The sequence below is a fragment of the Crocuta crocuta genome, unplaced genomic scaffold, assembly GCF_008692635.1.
Source record: "Crocuta crocuta isolate KB4526 unplaced genomic scaffold, BGI_CrCroc_1.0 scaffold127, whole genome shotgun sequence".
Lineage (NCBI taxonomy): Eukaryota > Metazoa > Chordata > Mammalia > Carnivora > Hyaenidae > Crocuta > Crocuta crocuta.
Window position 1 is genome coordinate 2,626,093 of NW_027532008.1, and position 6,250 is coordinate 2,632,342.

Genomic DNA, 6,250 nt, shown 5'->3' on the forward strand with positions numbered 1-6,250 from the left:
GGTGGGGGTGCAGGGATGCGTGCAGCCGTGCAAAGAAAGAAAAGGCTTTGCAGAGCGCAGTGTGCAGGGGTGTGAATATCACCTTGGCTGGAATAAATCACAAACTTTAGATATTATCCGATCCCTTCATTGTGCAAATGGAAAACTGGGACTCAGGGAAGTTAACTAATTGTCTGAGATCCCACACCAGTATAAAGAAGGTAGGCTTAAATCATGGATACATTGGGCTTTTTAAAGGATGCCAAGAGAGCCAAAGAAAAAGGAATCTGCTGGGATGGGAAGGGGAAATGTAGGGACAAGAAGAAAGGCAGCAGCTTAAAATCATGATAGAGGGGAGGAGGGACAAAATTAGAAAAGTGGAGCTATGCCTTTTTCGGAACGTGCCCCCCCCCCCCCCCAATTGAATTAGCCTCCCTCAATGCTGATCTATAGGAAGCCTGCTATTCTAACAGCTAATATTTTAATAGATTTGGGGGGTTATGTCTCTTATGGAACTCTAAGGTCCTGATTTCAACTAGCTAGCATAGGTCCTAGTACAGAACAGATGTCCACTAGGCGTTTATTGATTTAATGATTGAATAGGTTTTTTTTTTAATGTTTTATTTATTTCTAGGAGAGAGAGAGACAGCGTGAGCAGGGGAGGGTCAGAGAGAGAGGGAGTCACAGACCGAAACAGGCTCCAAGCTCTGAGCTGGCAGTCAGCACAGAGCCTGACGCGGGGCTCGAACCCACGAACCGCGAGATCATGACCTAAGCGAAAGTCGGACGCTTAACCGACTAAGCCACCCAGGCGCCCCTGAATAGGTGTTTTATAAAGGCCTTACAGGGGCACCTGAGTGGCTCAGTCGGTTAAATGTCAGACTTGATTTCCCCTCAGGTCATGATCTTGTGGTTTGTGGGATTGAGCCCCGAGCTCCCCACTGACAGCCCCTAGCCTGCTTGGGATTCCCTTTCCCTCTCTCTCTCTGCCCCTGCTTGCACTTTCTAAATAAATAAATAAACACACACATTTAAAAATAAATTTTTTAAAAAGAGGCCTTACAGATATCACAGCTGAAAATGATTCTAACCTAGTGAAAAATTTTTGAGTAGGTCTGTGCCTCTCCCGTGACCCATGTGTTGTGTGTGATTCTTCAAGAGCAACAACCGGCACCTAGCACTGGGTTTGGGATAGATTAGGCGTGAAGTATATGTCCGTTGAAGGAATAAATTACATTACTCGATTCAATCATTATAGCTAATCTCTTCTGGATTACAAGCTCTGAGGAAGGTCTTTGCCTTAGACATTCCTCCATCAGTGTGATGGTGCGTGCCCTTTAATCATTTATTGTATATATGGCTGAATAAACAATCAAAGAAGTCTTTCTTAGGGTCTGTCACAAATTTGATAGTACTAACACGAGTACCACATTTACTCTGACAGCCTTCAGTGGCTTCTCATTGCATTTAGGATAAAACACAAATCTCCTACCGTGGCTTACAAGGCCCTGCGTCATGCCCTTTTTCTTACTTGTTCACTACACTGCAGGCACTCCGGCCTTTTTTTCAGTTCCTCTCATGTGCCACACACTTTCATGCCCCCAGGGACTTGGCACACATTCCTCTTGAATGTTCCCCACTTCCTTAAACTGACTAACTTCTATTTATCCTTCAAGTCTCAGATTAAATGTGGCTTTCTCGGAGAGTCCTTCCCTAAATCAGAAAGCCCCTGTTAGGCGCCAGGGTGGCTTAGTGGGTTAAGCGTCCGACTTTCGCTCGGGTCATGATCTCGCGGTTCGTGGGTTCGAGCCCCGCGTCGGGCTCTGTGCTGACTGCCAGCTCAGAGCCTGGAGCCTGTTTCAGTCTGTGACTCCCTCTCTCTCTGACCCTTCCTTGCTCATGCTGTCTCTCTCTCTCTCCTAGAAATAAATAAAAATATTAAAAAAAAAAAAAGAAAGCCCCTGTTAATCTCCCTTGGAACACCCTGTTCTTTTCCTTCATAGTACATTTGTAGCTATGTATTGCTGGATTCCCCCACTAGGCTGGAAGGTCTTTGAGGGCAGAGACTATATTTGTCTTGTTTACTTCTGTAAAGCTAGTGCCTAGGAGTGTCTAGCACATAGCATTTGCTTAATAAACATTTGCAAAAAATGAACGAATGGCACACACTTATAAGCTGGGTATCATAGGCTGGCTACAGACAGTCCCAGGGCAGGAGCCTAGCTTATCACCTGCTACCTCTTGGTGTCCCGAGCTTTTTAAAGAGGACCATGGAGGTTGCTGGGCATGTACTTAGGAGTAGTGTCTGATCAGAGATCCTTAGCTCCTTGGCCTAGGCAGCTACAGAAGCAGAGTCATGAAGAGGGCCAGGTACCTGGAGGAAGAAACCAGCTCCTTTGACTCCTGTGGGGCCTCTCTCCCAGGCTTCTCCCCCAACCCCTTGGCCTGTCCACAAGGCCCCCTCTCACATGCACATATCACCAGGGTTTTCTCACCCAATAAAAAAGCCTCCCTGGCCTGTGCCTTGCCTCCTCTGCTGCTGCCACCTCTATCACCCACAGACAGATGGGAAATCTCCATCAAAGACCAACACTTCCTTACAGGCTCAGAGGATCACAGCAGGGTCCTGGAAGAAGCTCCTCTAACAGACAGCTCAGGAAAGGATTGACAGGGCTCACAGCTGCCCCTCCCCTCAACACACACCGACCTAAAATAGGAATGACCATCTGGATCCACTTACAGGGCTAGCTGGGGGAGGGAAGGATAGTAGAGCTGGAACTGTCAAGCTGGGAAATCTTTGAGGGCAAGATGCTGCTTGAAGGGTGAAGTCAGGGCATGTTCTCTCGGTGGGAGTCACCCACCCCTCAACTGGTCTCATTTATGAGTTCCCAGGGCCTACATACCACCTTCCTCAGGCTACTTCACTCCTCATCCTGGCATTCAAGGCCCCCATGGTCTGGCTCTAAACCCCAACCTGTTTTTCAAGCCTCATCGCTCACTGTCTCCCTTGGGACTTGCTTGGAGTTAACCTCACTGGGCTGCCCTTCAGAGAATGAGCCCAGCACTTCATCCCTCATGTCTTTGCTCACACTGTTCTTTCAGTGGAATGCCCTTCCCCTACTCTCTTACGCTACTTTCAAGGTTTCTGGCAAATGTTCCCTCTTTGCTCCCAGAGCACGAGGGCTGTTTCTACCTACTGAATATTCATGTGTACTTGCATTAGCATTAGCTGTTTACATGTCTGTCTCCCCAGAGAGACTGTGAACTCCTTGAGAAGGGGTCTGACTGGATTTATTGGTCCTTGTAGCCAAGCACAGCACCCAGCAGATAGGAAATGCTCAGGGAATGTCACCATTGCTATCTGTTGACATAGATGGTCTCCGTAAGGGCTCGATCAATAGCCCAGGGGAGCAGGGCCATGCCAGGGGTGATCACTTCTGCAGGCTGGAGTTTCTGCTGGGCGTGAGGCGCTGTGCCCGGCATGTGGAAGGACAGAGTCCTCTCTTCAGTCTTTCTGCTTCTGCTCCATTCATTACCTTCATTGGCTCCTAGAGACAGGGATTCTCCCCCTTTAAACCCTATACTGTCTTCCAGGATGGCTCCAAACCTTTCCATGGTGGTGGTGGTGGTGGTGGGGCATTTGAGAACAGGCACTCTTGACTCTTCAGACATTAGTTTACAAAACGACTTCCTTCTCTGTTCCATTTTATAAATGGGCAAATTTGCCCAAGATTATAGAAAGCACAGCTAGGACCAGAATCTAAGTCTCTTACTGCCAGGTGGCAGTAAAGCACGATGGTGAAACATGAACTCTGGAGTCAGCCAGCAAGCCTAGTGTTTCAACTTAAGCTCTGACAGTGGTTGTCATACTTTAGGAAGTAACTGAGCCTGTCAGCATCAGTTTCCTCACCTCTAAAATGGGAAATGATAATTCACACCTTATAGAGTTCTTGTAAGGTTTGATAGGCTATGCCTAAACAGTTTCTGGTCCCAAATACTCAACGTTAGCTATTAGAGCAGTGAAAACCACACACCACCACTGTAGAATCTTTACTCACTTAAAAAGCACTTTGATGCACATAATCTCACTATGATTTGGGGCCTTCTTACAATGTGGTGAAGCAACCAGAGCAGGTATCAAGATACCCATTTTACTGATGATGAAAATGAGCCCAGCGAGGTTCAGGAACTTTTCTGAGATCTAAGAACATGTTAGACTGAGTTGGGGTTTTGCCTTTGATCCTGGGCTGTCTCTGCTGGTGACCCCTCAGGTCTACTGACAAGTAATGGAGGCTGAGGCGAGCCTGAGATTCTGTAAATCACCACAAAATAGGTGCAAACTACAGCCTCATTAGGACCAGGGTATTATATGTAATATATATTAATATAAAATAATATATAATAGCCTGGTCATATATATATGTATATATATACATATAGAAAATGAGTTGGGAACAGGAGGCAGAACAAGACCAAACAATAGTGTCCCATGCCTGCCCTCCTGTCCACCAGGATGCTTTTCTCCTCACACTACCCCCGCCAGACAGAGCCTGGCGCTCCGGGGGCACTCAATGGCAGGATGTACAGGGCAGGGACTCATGATTCCCAGTGGAATCTAACGTTCAGAGACAATGCACAATCTGCATTTCTATTCCATGTCTTTCAGGTAATGTGGGGGTTCCAGGAGGGCAGGGACTAGTCTGTTGTGTGCACTTTCATTAAGCCAGGCACATGTAGGAGCTCAAAAAGTATCATGACATTTAAATAAAAAAATGATTTGTAAAGACTGGGACAATAAATCAGAGATTAGAGATCCAGTCCTGGTTTTGCTTCTAACTCACTGGGGTCCTTGGGGAGCCCATCCTTTTCCTGCCCCTCATTAGAACTCATGGTCTCTCTTTAGAAAATGTGGAGAATGGGGCTAGATCAGTGGTCCTCAGCTCTGGCCATGCTTAGAAATGAATCTGGGATGCTTAAAAATAATGGATGGAGGGGCACCTGGGTGGTTCAGTTTGTTAAGCGTCTGACTCTTGGCTTCAGCTCAGGTCATGACCTCACGGTTTGTGGGTTCGAACCCCACATCAGGCTCTGTGCTGACAGTGTGGTGCCTGCTTGGGATCTCTCCCTCTCTCTCTGCCCCTCCCCCATTTGCTCTCTCTCAAAATAAATAAATTTAAAAAATTAAAAAAACAATGGATACCTCAGATCAATTAAAACAATCTCTGGGGTGGGACCTTGGTAGATTTTAAAGGATCCAGGGTGATTCTGAAGGTATAGCCAGAGCCGAGAACCTCTAAGCTAGTCGCCCTTTAAATTCTGCAGCCATATTTTAGCACATGCTGAAGGAGAGAGATGGGCAGCAGGCCTCTAGGGGCACGTCTGCCCACCACAAACACAGGGGTCCACTTCTAATGTGTTTTGCTCTACATTCACTGGGCGGGCTTATCTGACCCCAGCTTCTCTTATCGGCAGGGCTGGTGAGAGCTTTGGGTGAGTCACACATGTGGAAACATGTAGAAAATGGAGCACCACACAATCTTTCTTACTCTCTTTCTCGTTTTGCCTTTTCCAGGATGTCATATAGTTGTAATCATATAGTGTGGCGTTCAGACTGGCTTTTTTCATTAAGCAATATGCATTTAAATTTTCTCCATGTCTTTGTGGCTTGATAGCTCATTTCTTTTTAATCACTGAATAATATGTTGTGTGGCTTTAACACGATTTATCGATTCACCTTTTGCAGGACTTCCTGGTTCCTTCAGTTTGGGGGCAATTATGAATAAAGCTGCTACAAACATTTGTGCACAGGTTTTTTGCATGGACATAAGTTTTCAACTCATTTGACTGAATACTAAGGAGAGCGACTGCTGAATCCTATGGTAAGATTATTTATCTTTGTAAGAAATTGCCCAACTGTCTTCTCAAGTGGCTATACCATTTTGCATTCTCACCAGCAATGGCAATTCTTGTTGCTCCATATCCTTGTTACCGTTTGGTATTGTCAGTTATGTAATGGTATCTCATTTTTTATTTAATTTGTAATTCCCTAATGACATATGCTGAGTGTCTTTTCATATGCTCATCAGTCACCTGTAAATCCTCTTTGGTGAAGTATCCAGATCTTTTGGCCATTTTAAAAATTGGGTTCTTTTCATACTGTTAAGTTTTAAGAGTTTTTGTGTATCTTTGTATATTTGGGGGTACAAATCCTTTATCTGACGGGTTTTGCAAATAATTTCTCTCCGTCCTTGGCTTGTCTTTTTCATTCTTG